The 27,228-nt window shown below is 37.1% G+C and overlaps 1 long non-coding RNA gene across 1 annotated transcript; it reads left to right on the top strand.

The window, feature by feature from the left end:
• The first annotated feature begins 959 nt into the window (after nt 1-959).
• LOC130680289 (uncharacterized) lies at nt 960-23,397 on the top strand. Its single transcript, XR_008993242.1, has 3 exons — nt 960-1,012; nt 1,506-1,551; nt 22,414-23,397. It is a non-coding gene; the product is annotated as an uncharacterized LOC130680289 (long non-coding RNA).
• Nucleotides 23,398-27,228: the final 3,831 nt, after the last annotated feature.

The raw sequence follows: 27,228 nt of genomic DNA, 5'->3' as shown, positions 1-27,228 counted from the left end.
ATAAGGCCAGGGGAGAGATTCTGGAAATGTTGCAATCTTACCCACACCCACAAAGTAGCAGTTATTGGATTGTTAAATGCCTTGAAGGTCATTCCAGGATATCAAGGATGATTAAGGGTTGGGACCTACATAGAGGGAGAGTAATGCTAAGAAGAAATTAAAAGATAAATAAATACAACAAGAAATAGTTACAGTGAGGGCTAAGATATCTGGAGATTTTATAACATTTACATATTACATTTTGTTACCACTACTTCTCCATAATAGTAATAAAATGATCAAAATGAAAGAGGTTACCTCTTTCCCTCTTCTTTCCTGCTTTCCTTCTTTTCTGTCTTTACTATTTTTAATACTATTTTGTTCCCTGAAAGATCAAGAATGATGTGGGTAAAAACTGCAGTATTTCCAGAGTCTGTTGCCTGACATTAGTGCATCTTCATATCAATAGGTGTCTCAAGGGGTGGAGAGAGGTGGACCACCTACATATCAATACATAACTACAAGGGCATGTGAGGGTTTATCTGGACCAGAGACGTTGGGTAGAGCTGCTGCTGAAGCCTGGTCAAGAGAGATATGGGACAACTGCTTGTGAGAAACAAATGGCTTTCTTAACTTTATTTCTCCCTTTGACTGATTTCGGTTTTAGAGGTATTTTGCCCTGGGATTTTCCCCCTGGAGTTACAAATGAAGGCAAAAATCTGTTACTCAACAGATTATTATATGGTGAAAGGAAGTCCAACAGCTGGGAGAAGGATGCAGCTGGAGAGAGAAGAGAAGACAAAAATCTGGATTTTAAAAAGAAGGGATTGGGGTTGTGGGTAAAAACGCAACATTTCCAGAATCTCTAGCCTAGCCTTAGTGCATCTCCATATAAACAAGTGTTTCCAAGGGGTGGAGCGCAGTAGGCGGCCTCCAATGGGCCAGAGAGTTTGCGTGGGGTCCCTTTTTCTGCAGTCGGTTTGAGAGTGACACAGGCGAGTGGAAGTGGAGACTTCTTGTACGCAGCAAACAGGTTTGTCCCACTTTCTTTCTCACTTTGATTTTGGTTTCAGAGGTATTTGCCCCGGATGTCCCCCACCCCCCGGAGTTACAGAGGTCCCGTCGGTGGCATGTGTTGGTGTGGGCCTGGATAGTATGCTTTATTCCCTTCCTGCTTTACGCTTATTCAGAAGATGGGCATTCTGTCGTTTACATGAATTCTGAATTTCTACCAAGTGATTTTTGGAGAGTAACTTTATAAGTCCTTCTCCCCCTAGTTCTGAGCTATGTTTTGAGACCCAAGTCTCAGTAGTAGTTAAACTGCCTTGGAGGGAAAATGTGGTAAATATTTCTTTTCATATATCTCATACCAAGGCCAGAAATATACTAAGAGATTGAATAAATATGAACTGGAGTAATGTGGCAGGCATTCCAGACTTATTTTCTTCTTCAAAAGAGAAGGAAAAAAGCTATGAACTCTCGTGGTGCATGTAGATAGTACTTTCATAAGCCTGCTTTCTTTTCAGAATCATTGGAAATTCTGGAAAAATGGAGTCTGTCTGAAAACAGTGTGTGAGTATTTTTCTGCTTTGTGTTAAAGCTGCACACAGAAAAAACACTAGACAAAACTCATTTTCAAAAGCAACTGAGATGTAACCCTAGATCGAAATTAAAGGAGTGAACAGAAATATGTGACTTTTTCTTACATAGAAGGCATTTAAAAAAAATAACCCAACAGAAAGAACTAGGGAAATGACTCACTAGAGTACTCCACATTTGCCAATGGATATGGCAGGTCAACATTTCAACACTACGTTAGATGTGACACTAATATGAATATTCCTAATATTTATTGTCAAAGAGCTCAATTCATTTTACTCTAGCTCAAAATCTTAAAAGAGCATTTAGAAAATAGAGTACCTTACCTCGATTCATTAGTTAGAGGAAATGGCTCATTCCACTTTATTCCTGGAATTTATTTTAAAATTAGGAATACTGATACCCTGCCAAGACTCATACTTCCCTTGGAAATATGTTCTGATCCAAAAATAAAGCCTATCATTTAGAGAGCTACAGCTTTTTGAAAAATGAAACAACACATTAACAAGGACAACAGCAGATAGTACAGCAAAATAAAATTTTTAAAATCCAATCTTTTCATTTCCTTTGTTTTGGTTTTAATATTGCTTATTATGTGTACTAGAGTTTGTTATTTACTATTGTTATATGATAAAATAATTATTCAGTATTGATAAGAAAGCAAATGAAGAAGTCTTGAAAACTTGAGAAAAACTGTTAACTTGAAAAATTTATGTCTTCTTCTGATCACTTATTCCATTTCTCTTGACCAGTTACCATTACCTTAAGCTCTAAGATTCCAGATTCTTTTCCTCTTTCTGAATTCTATATAAGTAGAATCATGCACATACATTTCCTTGCATCTCATTTATTTTGCTAAACATTAAATCTGAGTGATCTATCTATGTTATTGCTTATAACCATAGTTGGTTCATTTTCACTGCTCTTCAGGATAAGGCACTATGATTAGCCCACAGGTTACTTACCTATGTTCTTGTTGACAGACATCTGTGTTGCTTCCACTTTGAAGATATTATAAATAATGTTATGTACATTACTGAACATATATTTGGTGAACACATATACACATTTTATTTGAGCAATATCCTAAAATCAAATTCCTATAAACCTACATTGAGCTTATATTTATTGCCAAATACTCATTACGAACAAAGAGACTGTACCAACTGACACTTCCACAAACCAGATATGAAAGTCCACTTTCTTTATATCCTCCACAACACTTGATGTTGCCTGTCTTTCCCACCATGTACTGGTAATGCACTGTGGTTTAAATTTGAATTTCTTTAATGGCATTTTCTTCAGTTTATGGTTTGAATTATGTCACCAGCCAAAAATTCACATATTGACATTCTAGTCCCTAGTACCTCTGAACATGGCCTTTTTTGGAATCAGTCATTTTATATGGAATCAGTTAAATTAAAATGAGGTCCAATGGGAGTAGGGCGAACCCCAGTGCAAGAATCTGGTGTTCTTTTACAAAGGGGAATCTGGACTCGAAGACACAAGGGGGAATGCCATGTGCAGACTGGAGTTAGGCAGCCGCAGCTAGGGAAAGCCAAAGATCACCCATAAACCAGCTGCAGTTATAAGAGAAACATGAATGAATCCTCCCTCAGAGCCCTTAGAAGAAGTCAACCTTGCTGACACCTTAGTTTTGGAGGTCTAGCTTCTGGAATGTGAGACGACAAATTTCTGTTGTTTAACCGCCCAGTTTGTGGTCCTTTGTTACTACTGTACTAGTAAACTAGCATGGTGACTCATGTTTATTTGTATTTCCTTGTTTACTAGTGTTGGCAATTGGATATTCTTCGATGTGCCCATTCTGAGGTCATTGCCTGTTTTTTCTTCTTGTTAAGTGCTAAAGCATATAAGCGACTGGCCATAAGCTGACTTTCAGTTACATATGTAAATATCTTCTCCACAGTGTAGTGTTTTTACTTCCTTAATGGTGACTTTTGGTAAGCAGGTTCTTAATTTGTATGTAATATAGTTTACTAGTGTTTTCCCTGATGTTTCATTGTTTTTATATCCCTAGTTGCTGCTATATATTTCCTATCTAATTATACAATATTTCTAGAATTGATTTTGTTGTGTATGATGTGTGGTAGGATACAAGTTTTTTTGTAAAATCAAGTGTATTTATAATTGTGGTCTTCCTTTATGAATCCTTATTATTTGCTTAGACAATGAGTTTGTTATTTGCTTATAACAAATCAAAGTTTGTAGTTTGTAATGGAGACACAAAACCTAAAGGAACATTATTTCTATAAAAAGCTAACTGATTGTTTGATAGTAAATTTCCATGAGAAATATGTTCATGTTTGGCATGTATAAAAACTGAACTAGAGAAATAGTTTAATATCCATTTGATTTTTTAATGGCTGTGAGTTCTGGACACCTTGATTCAGAAAGGTCTACATAGAGAACATTCAGGTTTCCATATTTGCTTTACCAGATTAGGTAGACCTTGTGACCAATATGCCATGAATTTTTGGGAGTCTTACCTGTTAAAATCTTGGTTAGTGTGAGTACTCCTTTTGAAAATGAGTCTGCGTTTTGTCTCTTACATTTTTGAACTTATTGCCTTAAAGTTGGTTGACTTTGAATATTTCTCTTTCTCAGGGAAGAGAATTCGAGTGTTACAGAAGAAATATAAATAGAATTAGTCTTGCAATTAATAGTATTGCATTGAGAATGATTTTCTAATTTCCTCTATTTTCTAATATCCTCTATTTTATACTAACTCATTTTTCAGAGCATTGAAGAAGGTGGTTTAATTGTGAGATTAATGGGAAAAAAATCATTGCATTTTATGCAACAAGAAACAACTAGAAGATTAAAGTAAGTTGAAAGAAAATACTACCCAGAAAAATATTAAATGTTTAGAAATAAATCAAATTACAAGACCTTCTACAGGTAAAACTCTAAATCCTGATTACAACATTTTAGGTAAGACCTAAATAAAGTGATATTCTATACTCACAGATAAAAACAGTATTACAAGTATGTCCATTACCCCAAAACTAATGTACATACTCAATGCAATTCCAATTAAAATCTCAACAGAGATTTAAATGAAAAGTTATAATTTCTACATTTTAATGGAAGATTAAAGAGTCAAAACCCACCAGGATAATTGAACAAGACCTATGAAGAAATTGAAATGTACACAGTGTGGCATTAGCATAGGATATACGAATTCACAACTGTAGTAAAAGAGAAACTCCAAATAGAGAATCATGTATTTATGGAACAATGACAAAGGCAGGACAATAGATCATTAAGAGAATTAGGGACTATTGACAAAGCAGAGTCTAAAAGATGGTTCTCCATAGGGCAAGGAATAAATAAATTAATTACTTAGTAAGATTAAAAAAATACTCTGTATACAAATTTCAACTCCAGATCAACTAAGAATGTTAATGTTAAAGCTTTTAAAATTTCAGGGAAAAATTTAGAATCTTATATTTTGGACTTTGGTGATGGCTAGGAAATTTTTCAAAAATCCATTCTGCTCTGCTCAGAAAATATTAACATATTTTACTGTATTAAAATGAAGAACTCTTTTTCATCAAGAGAATCAAAAATGGAATAAAAGGATAAAAAACAAATGGAAAATGTATTTACAATCCCAAGAAACAACAAAGCAATAGTATCAAGAGTATAAAAATAACTACAAATCAGTAAGAAAAGCAAAACCTACTAAATTGAAAAAAAAACAGCAAAATAGATGAATAGGCATTTTGCTGCAAAAGAAACATAAGAAGCGAAATTATTAGAAATCAGGGAAATTTAAATCATCCTTTTACATTATGCAACTGATAAAAACTATGTGACATTATCAAATGTCAGAGGGTGCACAACCACACAGAATCTTTTATACATTTATATTAAGAGCATAAATAGATGCAAATATTTTCAGAACAGTTTAGCATTCTCTCCTAAGGCTGAACATCACATATCTTACAAGGCAATGATTCTTCTCCTAAATGTATGTATGGAAGAAACTCTTGTCCATGTACAACAGAAGGCATGTGCAAGAATGTTCATAACAATATTGCTCACAATGGCAAAAAGTGGAAGCAATCCAAATGTTCATAATGAGAACAGAAATGGGCTGTAGTGTATTTACACAATGGATTGTCATTCAGTGGTCAAATAAACTATGGCAACATACATCAGTAAAGATGGATCTCAGCAACGTGTATAGTGAAAAAGAAAATCACAACTTCAAGACTATATGAAGCATGGGCATTTCAATAAGGTGAACAACTAAAATTAAACCTACACTTTTGGGAAATATGCACAAAACCATAAAAGAGGTATGAGATTACATCAAATAAGGTAAAACAGGGTAATAGGGTGGACAAACACCTATGTTTATATATATATAGGTTAAATTGGTGAATTCACTTGTACTGAATATATGCATGAAAATATTTAACATATATAATAAATAAAAGCACATGTTATTGAAACAGCCATTTAAATAAGCCAACTTTTATGACTTAATCCAATTCTATACTTACAAAAGGAGAGGATTCTGAGGAATTTTAGTTAACAATCTAATATGTAAAAAATATGCAATACTACCTGTGGGTAAAATTGCAGTATTTCCAGAATCTCTCACCTGGCCCTACTGCATCTCAATATCAAAAGGTGATTACAATGGGGAGTGAAGGCATATCTGGACTGGGGAGGTTTAGTGGAGCCCTTTTGCAGCCGGGTTGTGAGAGACAAAGGGCAAGCAGAAGTAGACAACTGCTTGTAAGCAATAAACAGGTTTCTCCCACTTTATTTCTCCCTGATTTCAGCTTCAAAGGTTATTTGCCCCAGGGTGGGAATATATTCCCCCACCTCCCCTCCCTGAGTTACATCACCCAATCACATCTTGGTACAGAAAATGACTGAGTAAACTGAATGGGGAGGAAAAATGCAGTTTTACTCATCTTTCACATTTTACTGTAAAGTTTAAGGTTACATGGTGGGATTTTTGGAAAACATTCTGATTGTGCTATGCTTTACCTGTCTTACACTTCCATTTCTGTACACTCTGATTGTGTTTCCTAGCAGAAACACTAAGGCAGTATCTCAGGCACAATTACATACCTCTTTTGGCTCACAAGAGGCTCCATCTAGTGGGGCAGGTTCCAGTCTCTAACCAATATGATACATCTATTCATAGAACCCTATGCTGTTCAGGTAAGTCTAATGCCAATATAATACGTGGAAATTGAACAGAGGCATAATGGACGATAAGAAAATGGATTGCAGAACATGTGCAAAATATTTTCAGAGCACTTCACAGGCCATACTCTGATAACATGTTTACATGTTTATTTTCTTCATTAAAATTAACTCCTTGAAAGGAGAGGCTGTATCATTTCAGGAAGTGAATCAGCAATTTCTAATGAGTACTTGGTTCTCGGTAGAATTTTTTTTTTTGCTTAGAAAATTCTTTATTTACTGCCTGACAACTAATAAATACTTAATAAATGTTAGCTTTCATTGTTATTATACAGCATTTCATACAGAATTGCTAAATATATATTAAAAGAATACATTTATTTAGTTTTGTGATGATCTGTAAAGCCTCTCTCAAAAAGGCATGAAAGCAACAAATTATTTGCTTTGCTATAATCTCTAATCATTCAGGATAGTAGTTATATATATATATATATATATATAGAGAGAGAGAGAGAGAGAGAGAGAGGGCATCACTCATATTTATTGATCAAATGGTTGTTAACAACAATAAAACTCTGTATAGGGGACTCAATGCTCAATGCACAATCAATAATCTACCCCAAGGCTAATTCTCATCAGTCTCCAATCTTCTGAAGCATAATGAACAAGTTCTTACATGGTGAACAAATTCTTACATAGTGAAAAGTTCTTACATGGTGAACAGTACAAGGGCAGTCATCACAGAAAATTTCATTTTGAATCATGCATTATGAACTATAAACAATCAGGTCAAAAATGAATATTCATTTGATTTTAATACTTGATTTATATGTGAATCCCACGTTTCTCCTTTATTATTATTATTACTATTATTATTTTTAATAAAATGCTGAAGTGGTAGGTAAATGCAAGATAAAGGTAGAAAACATAGTTTAGTGCTGTAAGAGAGCAAATGTAGATGATGAGGTGTGTGCCTGTAGACTAAGTGTTAATCCAAGCTAGACAAGGGCAATAAAACATCCACTGATGCAGAAGATTTCTCTCAAAACAGGGGGGGTGAGGTTCTAAGCCTCACCTCTGTTGATCCCCAATTTCTCACCTGATGGCCCTCCTGTGACTGTGCCTGTCTTAGGTTGTTCCTCCCTTGAGGAATCTTACCTGTCTCTGGCTAACCAGTCATCTTTCGGGGCCATACAGAGAAATGTAAAGTTGGTAAGTGAGAGAGAGGTAATATTGTTTGAAAAGGTTAGCTTTTTACTTCTTTGCAGATTTATGTCCTGTGGATTTTATGCCCAGTATTTGTCTTGAGGTATCTTTACCACTTGGAAGAATTATGATACTCGGTCAATTTGATATGAGGCACAAATTCAATTTAAGGTTTGTAATTAGGAAGGAAGAAGAAAAGCTATAGAAGTAGCAGAAGGAATAAAACATGGGAAGATTGATTATTTCTTTAACATATCTTCTTGTAGAGTAACTTAAGCATGTATAGGTTTTAAACTACTAATTAAATTGCACACACACATTAACATAATAGGAGTACAGTTACATAACCAAAGCAGACCTATAACTACCAGCCATCTCCAGTGAAACAAAGAAAACCAGTTAGGCACTCTATGCATTTGTAAAAACTTAACTATGATATGGTGGATATTGTCCAACTGAACTTGAACAGTCTGAGAGAAATCAGACAAATTAAAACAACCTATTCCTGGGGACTGTTCACATCCCATATGTTCTTTTAACAGTAGATAGTCTGTAGTCATAAGATTTTGGAGTGCTACAACTTGCACTTCTCCTAACTCTAAGTTGAGTTCCAACAGTATAGATCCAGTGAAATTTGTTGTTTTACTGTATGCATAGGCCAGCTTAGATATCTCCTTGTTCATTCCAATGGCAAGTCCAGGAACCAGTGGGATGAATGCAGCTACAACTGCAGCATAGCCTGGATATTTGTTGAGGTTTTTTGATAATCATCTTCTGGTATGACTCTTCCAGAGAGTGCTGATGTTGGAAGTTCTTCTTCATATCGTATCTTAGTTCATTTTCTGGGTAGCCCAATTAGGCTTTGATCCTCTGTATAAACACAAACAGACCCTTTGCCCACACTTTGATATGCCCTATATACAATTGTGTAGAACTCATTGGAGATCACCACACAGGAACTGCTTTTTTTTTTTAAGAGGAAGAAATATTATCAGAAAAATGTACCTCCATAGCCGATCATCTGATACCCTTTAAGTGATCAAAATTAAGGACATGTAAAGCATACATTAATCGCTGATTTACAGTTAGTTTTATCCTATCGGGGAGTAATCCCCCTTTTCTTTCTTATTTTTTTGTCATTAATCTACACTTACATGAAGAATATTATCTTTACTAAGCTCTCCCCAATACCAGGACCCCAATATAAACCCCTTTACAGTCACTGTCCATCAGCATAGCAAAATGTTCTAGAATCACTACTTATCTTCTCTGTGTTATACAGCCATCCCCTTTCTCCTACACCCCCAATATACATACTAATCTTAGTAACCCCCTTCTCCTCCCCCTCTTATCCCTCCCTACCCACCCATCCTCTCCAGTCCCTTTCCCTTTGGTACCTGTTATTCCATTCTTGGGTTCTGTAATTCTGCTGCTGTTTTGTTCCTTCAGTTTTTCCTTTGTTCTTATACTCCACAGATGAGTGAAATCATTTGGTGTTTCTCTTTCTCCACTTGGCTTATTTCACTGAGCATAATACCCTCCAGCTCCATCCATGTTGCTGCAAATGGTAGGATTTTCCCTCTTCTTATCGCTGAGTAATATTCCATTGTGTATATGTACCACTTCTTCTTAATCTATTCAGCTACTGATGGACATTTAGGTTGCTTCCAATTCTTGGCTACTGTAAATAGTGCTGCGATAAACATAGGGGTGCATCTGTCTTTCTCAAACTTGATTGTCGCGTTCTTAGGGTAAATTCCTAGGAGTGGAATTCCTGGGTCAAACAGTAAGTCTGTTTTGAGCATTTTGATGTACCTCCACACTGCTTTCCACAATGGTTGAAATAATTTACATTCCCACCAGCAGTGTAGGAGGGTTCCCCTTTCTCCACAGCCTCGCCAACATGTCTTGTTGTTTGTCTTTTGGATGGCAGCCATTCTTACTGGTGTGAGGTGATATCTCATTGTAGTTTTAGATTGCATTTCTCTGATAATTAGCGATGTGGAGCATCTTTTCATGTGTCTGTTGGCCATCTGATTTTCTTTTATGGAGAACTGTCTGTTCAGTTCCTCTGCCCATTTTTTAATTGGATTATTTGTTTTTTGTTAGTTGAGGTGGGTGATCTCTTTATATATTTTGGATGTCAAGCCTTTATCAGATCTGTCATTTACAAATATATTCTCCCATACTGTAGGGTACCTTTTTGTCCTATTGATGGTGTCTTTTGCTGTACAGAAGCGTTTCAGCTTAATATAGTCCCACTTGTTCATTTTTGCTGTTGTTTTCCTTGTCCGGGGAGATATGTTCAAGAAGAGGTCACTCATGTTCTTGTCTAGGAGGTTTTTGCCTATGTTTTTTTCCAAGAGTTTAATGGTTTCATGACTTACATTCAGGTCTTTGCTCCATTTTGAATTTACTTTTGTATATAAGGTTAGACAATGGTCCAGTTTCATTCTCCTACATGTAGCTGTCCAGTTTTGCCAGCACCATCTGTTGAAGAGACTGTCATTTCACCATTGTATGTCCATGGCTCCTTTATCAAATATTAATTGACCATATATGTTTGGGTTAATGTCTGGAGTCTCTATTCTGTTTCACTGGTCTGTGGCTCTATTCTTGTGCCAGTATCAAATGGTCTTTATTACCATTGTATGTCCATGGCTCCTTTATCAAATATTAATTGACCATATATGTTTGGGTTAATGTCTGGAGTCTCTATTCTGTTTCACTGGTCTGTGGCTCTATTCTTGTGCCAGTATCAAATGGTCTTTATTACTATGGCTTTATAGTAGAGCTTGAAGGTGGGGAGTGAGATCCCCTTACTTTATTCTTCTTTCTCAGGAATGCTTTGGCTATTCGGGGTCTTTGGGGTTTCCATATGAATTTTTGAATTGTTTGTTCCAGTTCATTGAAGAATATTGCTGGTAATTTGATAGGGATTGCATCAAAACAGTATATTGCTTTGGGCAGGATGGCCATTTGGATGTTATTAATTCTTCCTAGCCACAAGCATGGGATGAGTTTCCATTTGTTAGTGTCCCCTTTAATTTCTCTTAAGAGTGACTTGTAGTTTTCAGAGTATAAGTCTTTCACTTCTTTGGTTAGATTTATTCCTAGGTATTTTACTCTTTTTGATGCAATTGTGAATGGAATTGTTTTCCTGATTTCTCTTTCTATTGGTTCATTGTTAGTGTATAGGAAAGCCACAGATTTCTGTGTGTTAATTTTGTATCCTGCAACTTTGCTGTATTTCGATATCAGTTCTAGTAGTTTTGGGGTGGAGTCTTTAGGGATTTTTATGTACAATATCATGTCATTTGCAAATAGTGACAGTTTAATTTCTTCTTTACCAATCTTGATTCCTTGCATTTCTTTGTTTAGTCTGATTGCCGTGGCTGGGACCTCCAGTACTATGTTAAATAGCAGTGGGGAGAGTGGCATCTCTGTCTAGTTCCCGATCTCAGAGGAAAAGCTTTCAGCTTCTTGCTGTTCAGTATAATGTTGACTGTGGGTTTATGATATATGGCCTTTATTATGTTGAGGTACTTGACCTCTACTCCCATTTTGCTGAGATTTTTTATAATGAATGGATGTTGAATTTTGTCAAATGCTTTTTCAGCAACTATGGAGATGATCATGTAGTTTTTGTCTTTCTTTTCATTGATGTGGTGTATGATGTTGATGGATTTTTGAATGTTTTACCATCCTTGCATCCCTGGGATGAATCCCACTTGGTCATGGTGTATGATCCTTTTGATATACTTTTGAATTCGGTTTGCTAATATTTTATTAAGTATTTTTGCATCTACATTCGTCATGGATATTGGTCTACAGTTTTCTTTTTTATAGTTGTCTTTGCCCGGTTTTGGTATTAGGATGATATTTTCTTCATAGAATGAGTTTGGGAGTATTCCCTCCTCTTCTATTTTTTGTAAAACTTTAAGGAGAATGGGTATTATGTCTTCTCTGTGTATCTGATAAAATTCTGAGTTAAATCCGTCTGGCCCAGGGTTTTTGTTCTTGGGTAGTTTTTTGATTACCGTTTCAATTTCTTTTCTCTTAATTGGTTTGTTTAACTTCTGTGTTTCTTCCTTGGTCAGTCTTGGAAGGTTGTATTTTTCTAGGAAGTTCTCCATTTCTTCTAGGTTTTCGAGCTTGTTGGCATATAGGTTTTCATAGTTGTCTTTAATAATTCTTTGTATTTCTGTGCAATCTGTCATGATTTTTCCGTTCTCATATCTGATTCTGTTGATTTGTGTTGATTCTCTTTTTCTCTTAATAAGTTTGTCTAGAGGCTTATCTATTTTGTTTATTTTTTCAAATAACCAGCTCTTGGTTTCATTGATTTTTGCTATTGTTTTATTCTTCTCAATTTTGTTTATTTCTTCTCTGATCTTCATTATGTCCCTCCTTCTGCTGACTTTAGGCCTCATTTGTTCTTCTTTTTCCAATTTCTATAATTGTGATGTTAGACTATTCATTTGGGATTGTTCTTCCTTCTTCAAGTGTGCCTGGATCGCTATATACTTTCCTCTTAAGACTGCTTTCACTGCGTCCCACAGAAGTTGGGTCCTTGTGTTTTTGTTGTCATTTGATTCTATATATTCCTTGATCTCTATTTTAATTTGTTCGTTGATCCATTGTTTATTTAGGAGCATGTTTTAAGCCTCCATGTGTTTGTGAGCCTTTTTGTTTTCTTTATAGAATTTATTTCTAGTTTTATACCTTTGTGGTCTGAAAAATTGGTTGGTAGAATTTCAATATTTTGGATTTTACTGAGGCTCTTTTTGTGGGCTCGTTTGTGGTCTATTCTGGAGAATGTTCCATGTGCACTTGAGAAGAATGTGTATCTTGTTGCTTTTGGATGTAGAGTTCTATAGATGTCTATTAGTTCCATCTGTTCTACTGTGTTTTTCAGTGCTTCCATGTCCTTACTTATTTTCTGCCCGGTGGATCTATCCTTTGGGGTGAGTTGAAGTCTCCTAAAATAAATGCATTGCAGTCTATTTCCTCCTTTAGTTCTGTTAGTATTTGTTTCACATACACTGGTGCTCCTGTGTTGGGTGCATATATATTTAGAATGGTTATATCCTCTTGTTGGACTGAGCCCTTTATCATTATGTAGTGTTTTTCTTTATCTCTTGTTTCTTTCTTTGTTTTGAAGGGTATTTTGTCTGATATTAGTAGTGCAACCCCTGCTTTCTTCTCACTGTTGTTTGCCTAAAATATGTTTTTCCATCCCTTGATTTTTACTCTGTACATGTCTTTGGGTTTGAGGTTACTTTCTTGTAAGCAGCATATAGATGGGTCTTGCTTTTTTATCCATTCTATTACTCTGTGTCTTTTGATTGGTGCAGTAAGTTCATTTACATTTAGGGTGACTATTGAAAGATATGTACTTATTGCCATTGCATTCTTTAAATTCGTGGTTACCAAAAGTTCAAGGATAGCCTCTTTAGTATCTTACTGCCTAACTTTATTCACTTATTGAGCTGTTATATACAATGTCTGGAGATTCTTTTCTTCTCTCCCTTCTTATTCCTCTTCTCTCTATGTCAGCTTCCTCTTCATATGTTGGGTGTTTTGTTCTGTGCTCTTTCTAGGTGTGCTCCTATCTAGAGCAGTCCCTGTAAGATGCCATATAGAGGTGGTTTGTGGGAAGCAAATTCCCTCAGCTTTTGCTTGTCTGGGAATTGTTTAATACCGCCATCATATTTCAGTGATAGTCGTTCTGGATACAGTATCCTTGGTTCAAGGCCCTTCTGTTTCATTGCATTAAATATATCATGCCATTCTCTTCTGGCCTGTAGGGTTTCTGTCGAGAAGTCTGATGTTAGCCTGATGGGTTTTCCTTTATAGGTGACCTTTTTCTCTCTAGCTGCCTTTAAAACTCTTTCCTTGTCCTTGATCTTTGCCATTTTACTTATTATGTGTCTTGGTGTTGTCCTCCTTGGATCCTTTCTGTTGGGGGTTCTGTGTATTTCCATGGTCTGTTCGATTATTTTCTCCCCCAGTTTGGGGAAGTTTTCAGCAATTATTTCTTCCAAGATACTTTCCATCCCTTTTCCTCTCTCTTCTTCTGCTGGTACCCCTATAATGCGGATATTGTTCCTTTTGGATTGGTCACGCAGTTCTCTTAATATTGTTTCATTCCTGGAGATCCTTTTATCTCTTTCTATGTCAGCTTCTATGCATTCCTGTTCTCTGCTTTCTATTCCATCAGTGGCCTCTTGCATCTTACCCATTCTGCTTATAAACCCTTCCAGAGTTTTTCATTTCTGTAATCTCCTTCCTGGCATCTGTGATCTCCCTCCAGACTTCATCCCATTTCTCTTGCATAATTATCTTTATCTCTGTCAGCATGTTTATTATTATTATTTTAAATTCTTTGTCAGGAAGACTGGTTAGGTCTGTCTCCTTCTCTGGTGTTGCCTCTGTGATCTTGGTTTGCCTGTAATTTTGTCTTTTCATGGTGATAGGAATAGTTTGCAGAGCTGGGATGAGTGATGGCTGGAAGAACTTCCCTTCTTGTTGGTTTGTGGCCTTCCTCTCCTGGGAAAACAGCGACCTCTGGTGGCTTGTGCTGGGTAGCTGCGTGCAGACAGGGCTTCTGCTTCCTGCCCTGCTGCTATGGAGTTTATCTCTGCTGTTGCTGTGGGCGTGGCCTGACTCGGGCTATTGCTCCAAAATGGTGGAGTCGCGTTGGAGGGGGAGCGGCCAGGAGGCTATTTATCTCCATATAGGGCCTCTGTTCTCCCTGCTGCCCAGGTGGTTAGAGTGCCCAGAATTCCCCAGATTCCCTACCTCTGGACTAAGTGTCCCGCCCTGCCCCTTTAAGACTTCCAAAAAGCACTCGCCAAAACAAAACAAAAACAAAACAAAACAAAAAAATTAAAAGGAAAGAAAAAAAAAAAAGGGCCACTCGTTTTTCTCTTGTTCTCTGGCGCCGGCCTCTCGTACCCACTCACTGGTCTTACTGTCCTGTTTCCCTAGTGTTGGGGTCCCTGTGCCTTTAAGAATTCCAAAAAGCACTCACCAAAACTAAACAACAACAACAACAACAAAAATGGCTGCTCGTTTTTCTTTATTCTCCAGCGCCAGGCTCAGGCACCCACTCACCGGTCTTGCTGCCCTGTTTCCCTTGTATTGGGGTCCCTGTCCCTTTAAGACTTCCAAAAAGCACTCACCAAAACAAAACAACAACAACAACAACAAAAAATGGCCGCTAGCTTTTCTGTCGTCCTCCAGCGCTGGCCTCCGGTACCGCTCACTGGTCTTGCTGCCCTGTTTCCCTAGTATCCAGTACCCCACGCATGCACTGTGTCTGCACTCTGGTCCAGATGGCTGGGGCTGGGTGTTCAGCAGTCCTGGGCTCCCTCTCCCTCTCCGCTCAGACTCCTCTCCTCCTGCTGGGAGCTGGTGGGAGAGACGCTCAGGTCCCGCCGGGCCGGGGCTTGTATCTTACCCCCTTTGCAAGGCACTGGGTTCTCGCAGGTCTCGATGTGGTCTGGATGTTGTCCTGTGTCCTCTGGTCTTTATTCTAGGAAGAGTTGTCTTTGTTATATTTTCATAGATGTATGTGGTTTTAGGAGGAGATTTCTGCTGGTCTACTCACGCCGCCGTCTTGGCTCTGCCCCATCTCTCTGTAGAATTTTATTCAAAGAAAAAATGAATACTTACTATCTTATCATATAATATATGTTATATATCTTATTATATATTACAGATGGTTTAAAAGTTATGAAAACAATCATTACAATGGAGTAACAAAATACAATGTTTCCCCCAAGTGAACTTAAAAGGCGTGTTTCTGGTGAGGAACTGTATCTTTATATGCTATGCAAATACAATGTTCTCACAATATTTGAGAATATGATACATAATTACTTCTGAAGAGAGGCCTAGAGAATCATTTCTCTCCAGATTCCCTGCTTATTAGTGCTCTCCTTAATTAACCTGGTTATTGTTTCCATTCCCTTTCAGAACTGCATTCGCTATCACTTAAACACAGAAACTGTCACATTATCCTGAGTTGCTCCCAGCCTTGCTACTGTGCTTTGGCAACACTTCTCTAACTGACAAGAAATGGGGCTTTAGGCAGAGATAAGAGATGATAGACACACACAGAGAAGAGGAAAAGAAAGTGGTAAAGTTGGTGAACAGACAAGATAGAGCCTTCAGATAAAGTGATCAGAAAATAGATCCCAAAATGATAAAAGTGACTTTAGTGCCAACTTCACAGCAATATAATAGTTCATGTGTGTGGAAACTACAAATCCCAATCAATAATAACCCTTTTAGGTCATTTATTTCTTTGCCAGGCCTTAAACTCTGGCTTAATATATATGTGTATTGTCATATACCTAAAATGTATACATATGTATAATAAATAAAATGTATAGATATATAAACATGTATATATGTATGCATATGTGTGTATGTATAGCATTACTATCTTACCCTAATTCCTATGTCCTCCTTAATGAAATCTAATAATAGGTGTTTTAAACTAGGCTGTCTTTGTTAGGCATTCAGTTAGTCATAGGAAATGATCCAAAGGTTTTCCTTAGGTGGTATACAGGGACGACAAGAATAACTAAGTTATTAGGGAATCTCAAACACAAGGAAAGACAGAATATTGTTACCATCAACTAGATCACCAAAGCTTATACTGCATTCTGTTTTCACTCCTTCTTTATTCATAAAATACAGCACTAAATTCTCTAGGATCATAAACTCTACATTTTTTATTTAAGTGGAAAAGCTTTGTAAGGAAAAGGCAAATGGGAGGCAAAAGGTATAAGAAATAAAAATAAAAGTTCAGGCAATACGTAGCTAATCAAACATGAAGGTAAAAATTTCAGTGCAAAGACCAACAGTGCCCAAGATAAAACCACAAATATACTTGAAAGAAGACAGGACTAAATAAATACATGGATATACATTCAGAGAAGGAGAAGAGCATGGAAATAACAGAATGCTCTGGAAACCCATTTTTTTAAGAGTCACCTATTGCAAACTTAAAACCTAGAAGTTTGGGGGACCTAGGCCATTTGTGGGAAAAGGTGATCTCCCTGCCAGCCACACAGCTTAAGATATGCACCCATACGTAAAGAATTACAGTGGCAGACAGGTAAGTATTTTAATAAAAATGTAAATTATGACGTTAAAAATAAACAAAAAACAAAGACTGTGTTTCTTCCAAATGGGCATGAGAACCTTATTAAAATGAGACTAGCTAACAGAGGAAAAGCTGAGCTCAGTTTAAAGTCAAGTAGACCAGAATCACTGTAACCTCAACTAGCTTTCCATACAGTAAGTAAATGATAATTATGAAAACTACTGAAAGTGTAAAAAATGGGTTCCAAACTGAAGTTTGGGAGAAATGAAGTATTTTATATAGAAGCAAAATGAATTTAAAAGAAAGAGTTATTGCCCAATAAATAATACATTATTTTAATGTATCAATAAAACATAAAATGTATAAAGCAATAGTTAAATAAGATAGAAAGGAACACATGCAAGAAATGAGCAAAGGTAAAGATAATATCCTAGTAGAAACAGCAGTCTCAGCATTCCTATTTTTTACTGTTAACTTTTTTAAAAATTAATTTTATTTTGGTATCATTAATCTACAATTACATGAAAGACATTGTTTACTAGGCTCCCCCTTCACCAAGTCCCCCCCACATCCTTGTTCACAGACACTGTCCATCAACATAGTAAGATGCTGTAAAATCACTACTTGTCTTCTCTGTGTTGCACAGCCCTCCCTGTGCCTCCCACGCACTATACATGCTAATCGTAATACCCCCTTTCTTTTTTTCTCCCCCTTATCCCTCCCTTCCCACCCGTCCTCCCTAGTCCCTTTTCCTTTGGTAACTATTAGTCCATTCTTGGGTTCGTGCTTCTGCTGCTGTTTTGTTCCTTCAGTTTTCTTTTGTTCTTATACTCCACATATGAGTGAAATCATTTGATACTTGTCTTTCTCCTCCTGGCTTATTTCACTGAGCATAATACCCTCTAGTTCCATCCATGTTGTTGCGAATGGTAGGATTTGTTTTTTTCTTATGGCTGTGTAATATTCCATTGTGTATATGTACCACTTCTTCTTTATCCATTCATCTACTGGTGGACATTTAGGTTGCTTCCATATGTTAGCTATTGTAAATAGTGCAGCAATAAACATAGGGGTACATCTGTCTTTTTCAAACTGGAGTGCTGCATTCTTAGGGGAAATTCCTAGAAGTGGAATTCCTGGGTCAAATGGTAAGTCTATTTTGAGCATTTTGAGGAACCTCCATACTGTTTTCCGCAATGGTTGAACTAATTTACATTCCCACCAGCAGTGTAGGAGGGTTCCCCTTTCTCCACAACCTCGCCAACATTTGTTGTTGTTTGTCTTTTGGATGGTAGCTATCCTTACTGGTGTGAGGTTGATATCTTATTGTGGTTTTAATTTGCATTTCTCTGATGACAAGCAATATGGAGCATCTTTTCATGTGTCTGTTGGCCATCTGAATTTCTTCTTTAGAGAACTGTCTATTCAGCTCCTCTGCCCATTTTTTAATTGGATTATTTGCTTTTTGTTTGTTGAGGTGTGTGAGCTCTTTATATATTTTGGATGTCAACCCTTTATCGGGTCTGCCATTTATGAATATATTCTCCCATACTCTAGGATACCTTTTTGTTTCATTGATGGTGTCCTTTGCTGTACAGAAGCTTTTCAGCTTGATATAGTCCCATTTGTTCATTTTTGCATTTGTTTCCCTTGCCCGGGGAGATATGTTCAAGAAGAGGTCACTCATGTTTATGTCTAAGAGATTTTTGCCTATGTTTTCTTCTAAGAGTTTTATGGTTTCATGACTTACATTAAAGTCTTTGATCCATTTCGAATTTACTTTTGTGTATGGGGTTAGACAGTGATTCAGTTTCATTCTCTTACATGTAGCTGTCCAGTTTTGCCAGCACCATCTGTTGAAGAGACTGTCATTTCCCCATTGTATGCCCATGGCCCCTTTATTGAATATTAGTTGACCATATATATTTGGGTTAATGTTTGGAGTCTCTATTCTGTTCCATTGGTCTGTGGCTCTGTTCTTGTGCCAGTACCAAATTGTCTTGATTACTGTGGCTTTGTAGTAGAGCTTGAAGTTGGGGAGTGAGATACTCCCCCACTTTATTCTTCCTTCTCAGGATTGCTTTCACTATTCGGGGACTTTGGTGTTTCCATATGAATTTTTGAACTATTTGTTCCAGTTCATTGAAGAATGCTGTTGGTAGTTTGATAGGGATTGCATGGAATCTGTATATTGCTTTGGGCAGGATGGCCATTTTGACGATATTAAATCTTCCTAGTCAGGAGCATGGAATGAGTTTCCATTTGTTAGTGACCTCTTTAATTTCTCAATTTACTGTTAACTTTGAGTAGGGGACAGACACTTGAAAGTTAATATATGTAATCTAATTTGGCAAAAATGTCTAGGACTCAATGATTTATGAAGGGAATTTATATAAAAGAAATGTGAATTTAAAATGGAAGATAGAAAGTCTAAAGTAATAAGATACTTAACACTGAATAAAATAACACGTTAAACATTTGACATTATTAATTTTACTATTATAATATACTGGCATATACCTGTTCAGGTTAGGTTAATTATGAGTAATATATGAAAATTCTGGCTATGTGAACTCATTCATAAAGTTTCATGCAACAAAATTTAAACCTTTTTTTAACTTAATAGATTTTATGTTTCACGTAGTTTAGGTTTATAGCAAAATTTAACAGAAGGTACTGAGATTTCCCATATATCCATTCCCACATATGAATAGTCTCCCCCCACCAGAGTGGGGTATTTACTACAATTGATGACCCCACATGACACATTATAACCAGAGCCCACAACTGACATTAGAGTTCACTTAGTGTTGTGTATTCCGTAGGTCTGGACCAAAATATAATGGCATGTACTCATCATGATAGAATCACATGGAGTAGCTACACTGTCACAGGAATCCTCTGTGCTCTGCCTGTGCATCCCTTCCTCCCTCTAACCTCTGGTAACCCCAGTATTTTTATTGTCTCCATAATTCTGCCTTTTCCAAAATGTCATATAGTTGGAATTATACAGGATGTAGCCTTTGCAGGCTGGCTTCTGTCACTTAGTAATGTGCGTTAATGGTTCCCCTGTGTCTCTTCATGGGTTAATAGCTCATTTCTTTTTAGTGCTGAATTTAATATTTCATTGTCTTGATGGGCTACAGTTTATTCATTTACCTACTGAAGGACAGGAGTGCTTGCTTCCGCTTTGGGCAATTATGTATAAAGCTGCTGTAAACATCCACATGCATGCTTGTGTGTGGATGTATGTTCTCAGCCCCTCTAGGTAAAATCACAGAGTATAATTATATGGTAAGAGTATGTTTTCTTTTACAGGAAACCACCAAATGGTCTTCCAAAGTAGGAACTCTTAAAAAAAAAACACTTGAAGAATATTCTAAACATTTCCATGGGTCATTAAAAACAAAGGCCAGCACTTTAAAAGACTCTTATGATGTGTCACGTGTATTTCCTTGTCCAGTTCTTTTAATAGACTAATCATAGACATCAAAAACTAACACCACACTTTGCCAGATAATAAGTCACTTCAGAAAGTGGTGGGCAAAATAGCTCATTTCATCCATGCAGAGGAGTCTAACATTTAGAATTTACTTTTCTTATTTAAAATTCATAGGTCTGCACTCCAAAGATTTTTTTCAGAGCCTATGTGTATGTAAGTAATGTGAAGCAAACAACTGAATTTCACAAATTATTGAGAACAAGTGTTATGCTGATACAATGGGAAGTTATAAGCTGACTCATACTTGGTTTATGGATTGGAGATTCTGCAACTTGCTGGAAGGGTTTAACACAAATCATGAGTTGATCACTTTTATTTATTCCATGGTCATTACCCCTGATGTACAGCCTGGCAGAAGAGGGGACCACACAGGCTGTGACTAAAGCAGACACCATTCCTACCTGGCTGCCTGACAAACTCGTGGTGTCCTAAAAGATCACTCAAATGCTACCTCCTCTCTGAAGACTTCTGGCATCTTTTTATCTTACATTTCTGTAACGTGTCTTCAGGAACACTTTGTACATACATCTGTTTACCCTTGTCTCATGGCTGTGGTTGTCTGGTTGCGTGCCTGTGTATCCTCACACACAGAAATCTCTGAAATTGTCATGCCATGAAGAGAAAGAAAAGTGACCAATATGTTTTGGTGCATTATGATCTGACAAATTGTGAAGAACCCAGGAAGTATCAATACCTTGCCTGTTTTCTGATTACAAAGATTCTTAACCTTTTGAATGAATGGTAACTGAAAGTGATTTCTTATGAACTGTCCATCAAAGTGATTGTTCCTAATTTTGTCCTTCAGATTCAATATCAGTTTAAATGCATTGTCCATTTAAAAAACATTCTTTATTTGCTCCACTGCTTTATGATGTCCATGTATTGTTTTTAACAGCTTACCTCCTTCATGGCATACTTCAAAACTTTTTTCATTCTCATCTCTTTTCCAACTAAACTTTGATATCCCAGAAAGAATTAGCTTCTAAAAGGAAGAGCCCTATTTACCCACTGGTTGAGCCCAATGCTTTACCCAGAATTCAGTAATTGTGACTTATTGTTCATTTGAATTAACTATACATTTAACATTTAGAAAAATCTAAGAACACTTTGGAAGGAAACATTTGTGCAAGGATTCCTAATTCTCTTAAGAAATATGTATGTGTTAAAAAATGTTCTTTCTCCATTTTCTTTTGTTACTTTAAGAAATGTAGAAGTGTTTTCCTCAAATGAAGCTGGGTGTGAGATAAGGTTTACAGGAGAGAGACGTTTGTTTCTGCTGGGGATTATTTCCTATCCATGTCCCTGACTGAATCTGCACTAAGAAACAGCATGAATATCAAATCTTCATTGGAAAATTGGGGTCAAAATCTACCTAGACCTCCTCTGAATAAACACTAAGCCCTGTGATTATATATAGACTCAGCAGTTGCTGGGAACTTACCATGCACTACAGAAAACATTATACTCTATAAGATGCTTGCCGCACATCACATTTTGCAGTTAAAAAACAATAACCTCTTGTCAGATGCACATATGTAGGTGACCCTTAAATTTCAAAGCTAAATTGTGGGGGTGCAGCCTGGAAATTGCTTTGATCTTCTACACATGATATTATTTTTCCCAACTGATTTTAAATGAGACAAAACTGAGGTGAGGGAGTGCTAACATACCACCAAACTGATGCGCATAGAGTGCTATTCTTCAAAACCAGAATATAAAGGTTATGATCTATGAAGGCTTACAGAGAAGTCGACAGAGTCAGATGTAGATAGACAATGTCATGGAAAAAGGAAACATTGTTTTATTTCATCACTAGGCATAGAAGCAGAAGATCAGAGCTGGAATGAATCTTGGAAAGACTGCTCCACCCCTTAATTTACAGAAAAGGACACTGAGGACAATGGGAATCAAGAATTTCCCTACGGGCATTTTGGGAAGAAATGAAAGAGCACGAGTTTAAAGCCTTGAAATCAGTATCATACATAGATACAATTACAACGCCTGGCTCTACTTTCCCCTTTTGTTTTTTCACTGCTATACAAGGTTTCATAAGAGAGTGATTAAGGATGTGGTCTCCTGGGTGGAACTTCCTGGGTACGCAGTGTATTCAGTCACCTAGCAGCTGGGTAACAACAGGCAAACTGCAGGATCTCCCTGTGCCATGAATTCCTTCTGTGTAAATAAGGATTGAAGCAGAACTTTTATCACAGTGTCACTGTAAAGTAAATTAATACACACAGAAATGCTTAGAAGAGTACCTGGCATATAAGACAAGCTAATGCAAGTCACCTATTAATATTATAATGTCTATTATTATGATTATGATGTCCCATCTCTTGGCATTTGCCTACATATAAAGTGACCAGTGCTCTTCCTTGCTGTCTTGTTTCTCACATACAGGTAAATATAGAAAGAACATTTATCTGTTGCCTCTTGTGTACCAGAGATAAAATCAAGGCTGTCAAACTGAAATAAAACCTGAAGATAGTCTGATAAATTAATTCACCAAATACTTATAGTTGCTAATGGTTTCATATATTTCACCTGCCACATACAGGTTTCTTTTTAAGAGTAGTTCTTTTAAGTATTTGAATAGTAAGGGAAATGTATAGAGAAATACAGGATACTGCGTAGAACCAATAGGATGTATATTTTGGTGCATGTTAGGGTCTTCTGTAGCTGGCAGGTTGCTCTTGCCTTCTGCAAGTAAAACTGTTACAAACAGGCAATAAACAATTTACCCAAAGATTCTGATGTGGGACTTCTAGTTTAATATGGCAACATTTGACCAACCTCAAAATTAGAAAAATCCTATTCTGTATGATCAACTAAGAAGTTTATAAACAAAAATAATTTGTAATTGGGAACACAAAATTGACCCCAAAAGTCTTTGTGTATATTGTATATTCTCTTGTGTGTGTTTGTGTGTGTGTGTGTGTGTGTGTGTGTGCGTGTGGATAGTCAAACACACATATTTTCATATGTAGTCGAACACAGAAGAGAAATTTTCTTACATTGAACATGTAAAGTGAAAAGGGGTACTTCATTTTAAAACATACCTATTTTTCTAGGTGCAGAAATATGGAAGTTCATAACGTTTATATTTCAATAAATATTTCATTGAAATTGCTTTTTTGGAAACATTCTCTTATTTTCTCTGAAGGCATCAGGGAAACAACTGTGCTATAAAATAATGAAAATCTAGACTAGATTTCTAATATTTTCAGTCATTTAACTTTTTTCTTATATGGTTAAAAACATTTTTCTTAACCCCAAATTGAAAAAGCAAACTAAGTGGAAGTCCTTAGTGTTTTTTACCCTTTATGTACTTGACTGATGTTTTTGCATGCAAATGACTAAGTGGCAGTAAGAATAGGACACCCTCTGAATTATTAAGCTTTAAATATCACACCAAATGACTTAAATGATAAATTCCAAGTCATAGTAAGGTGACAGGACTGATAATTTCTATTTAAAACCTGTTTTCTTTAACAAGTCTAAAAAGACTGCAGTCTTTGGAGTGGGAAGTAGGGAGAGAGATGATCAGCAGAGGAATGTTAGAGCTAAGCATTGAAGTAAATAATGGCAGCCTATTTAATCATAATCTAGAAGAAAGGGAACTTTACACAACAGACATTGACTACCTCCATTTCACTGGCAAAATGATCACTCTCTTAAATGAGGAGGTATTTAAATTGGTAATCATAAAACTCTTTTTTCAAATAGTTTACACCAAGCATGGAATTTAGTTTATCTGCATTCCCATGATATGATACATTAGCCAGGCCAAGACTGGTATACCAGCCTGTAGGAGAGTTACCATTCCTATTGTATAAATTGGCATTTGCTTTTCTTCATAATTCTTGAGAGCTCAGCTAATGGGATTGGAACTCTGGAAAAATGCTGTGCTCTCAGTTTGCAGACACGCATGTGTTTTAAGCCAGAATCAAAATTATGGAACACTCGTCAGGTGATACCATAATATAGTTCTTCTGGGACAGTCACCTGTTCTTCCACAGGGGATCTAAGATCTCCATTAACTGGATGCTTGGTTGTTCATTAGTTGTTTTTGAAATACTGCAATTTATGTTATTGAATTACTACCAATAACAATTATGTATGATAAACACCAATAACCAGAGTATGAAAGGTTGGCTGCAAAATTTCAGTATCAATAAGAATAATAATAATCAAAGACAATCAACACTAAGGGCTTTACAGGGATTATCTCATTTCATCTTCAGGACAGTATTTGAGAAGAATATTATTATGGCTGTGATTTTTTTTTTAAGAGAGCAAGTGAGAGGCTTTTATTTAGAGATAACAGGAGAGGACAGAGCTCCTGGCTCACACCAGGAGGCGACAGACAAGAGAGCCCCAGGGTGGTGCTTGTCTAGGGGTTTTACAGGCAGTTGAGAGGCAAAGAGCTAGGGATGCACACCTGCTAAGTGGTCCCAAAATGTTTATCTTTGAAGAGACATTAAGTTTCTTATTAGTCTTCCTTGTTATTTACAAGAAATTTACTGCTCTAATTTCCTCCCTGGATAGCAGCTTCCTAGTCCAGGAGCATATCAATCAGAACTGCCTGCTTTGCTCCCAAGGTGGACTGAGTTACTGTCTGTTAAAGAGTATGTTAAGAAAATTACTTTTTAAGTAATTGGGTTTTAAAATGCAATCTTACCTTCAAGATGGAATCCTTCTTGTTTTTCTACTTGTTTTGGGCTTGCTTGTTAAGTTGCCCAGGTGGCAAATCACCTGACTAGGGCTGGAGGAAGAAAGGCAGTGCCTGGGTAAAGTCAGAAGAACAAGCTGGGCCCCCCGCAGCCCAAAGCAAATCTCACAGTGGATTTGTTCTTTTGTTTTGGCTTTGTTTTATCCGGAGGCCCTCACCCTACTGTCTAAACCGGTGGTCCCTGTCTCATTCCCCCTCTAATAAATAGAGGGGGAATGAGTTAGAGAATGAGTTACTCATCTTATTCAGCACTTGATACAAAGTCTCGAATCTGGAAGCTTGATAAAGATTTGTTGGATTGAGTCAAAAATCATCCAAGATCATTAGGTCTATGAACTGAGTGAAATGAACTAAAAAATATTTTCAGTAAAAAATAAGTTCTAGTAAGATTTCTGTGCTCTTGAAAATAACCAAAAAGTTAAGATATTGAACCCTGGAAGTCTTTCTAACAGGTACAATATTTTCCCCATTTCTCTATATAGAGTGAGTGGTAGCTGTATTGGCACTAAAACAGTTTTTAAAAAGGATTTTGAAGAACTTTCAATACCTCTAAGTCTCATTAATGTTTCTCTGTATTTTTCATTTTGTTTCTCCATAATTCAATAGACCATTTTAGATAATCAGGTATAAACTGTCTTATTATCAAAAGAAAAGGATATAAATACCCATTTATTAACAGATGATATGGCATTTTCTTAAGAAATGGCTGAGACTGACAGCCCTGTTAGGTAATTAATTCACGAAGAACGCAGATGAACTATTCCTAACATTTAATTATTTCTAATAGATGCTTCCTGATATTAAATATTAACTTTAATTTTAATTTTGTTGGTGGTATTATGGAGTGTGTCTTGCATACAATTTATCTGCTTGGTGCAACAAGGATTTAGTTTTGACAAGCATTCTATGGGAGCTTAACTGAGGCAGCTGTGTGGATGTTAACAATTTCAATAGTTTTTTCATGTGGAAAATATACCTGGCTAATGGTATATGACCTAGAATTTTATAACTTTTATCATAAATTCATCTGGGCATTTAAGCAAATTCTGGTCAATTACTTAAGGGTAATATGACCCCGTACTTCCCACGTCTGCATAAGGTTGACATGGTCTTCAATTCCGCCCAAGCTTGGGCTGGCTTGCAACTTTCTGGAGGGATCAGTGGTCTCAACTCCAGTCGGTAGACTGTTGAGCGGTGTATATAATATATGTAATAAACACGGAAAAGCAGCTTTCCATTCCCAAGCCATCCTATCTCACCCAAGACTCCGGTGTGAGAAACCACATTTAAAGTGGATGGCTTGAAGCGGTTCTCCTTGTGTTTATTCAGACCAGCATAGGGCAAGACTGGCATTCTCTCAGCCACCAGAAGCATACTTAAGTTCCCTTGGATGGCATGCCACTAGCTCCTGCTGGAGGTCAGACTAAGAAGTTCCCTTAAATTAGTACTTAAATATACAACATGGCTATTTTGTGGGGTGGATCCAATCCCTTTATTGTAGGGGCCCCTCCCTGCTGTCTCCCTCTCCAAACCTACCGAAAAACCCCAAGCTCGGAGCATGCCGGGGAGGGGGGAGGGGGTGGGAAACCTCCGAGCTCCTCCCTCTGGCCTGGGCAGCGGGACAGCCAGAGGGCCTAGTGGGGTGGGCGGGCAACTCCACCCGCGGAGGAGGCGTCACTGGCGGGGGATGCGTGGGCGCAGAGGCCTCTGGGACCTGTCGGGGAGTGTTGTGCAAGGGTGGGTGCTGAGCCTGGGCCTGGGACAGTGTCTGGGACAGCAGCCTTCCACCTGCTGGTGCCATTGCACCTGTCTGGCTGTTTACTGCAACGCCCAGCCTCCATATCTTTCTTTCCATATTCTTACTTTCATTTCAACACCTTTTATTTACATAGACCACCA

Source organism: Manis pentadactyla, chromosome 13 (assembly GCF_030020395.1).
Source record: "Manis pentadactyla isolate mManPen7 chromosome 13, mManPen7.hap1, whole genome shotgun sequence".
NCBI classification, from domain to species: Eukaryota; Metazoa; Chordata; class Mammalia; order Pholidota; family Manidae; genus Manis; species Manis pentadactyla.
This window is presented reverse-complemented; position numbering and strand designations above follow the sequence as displayed.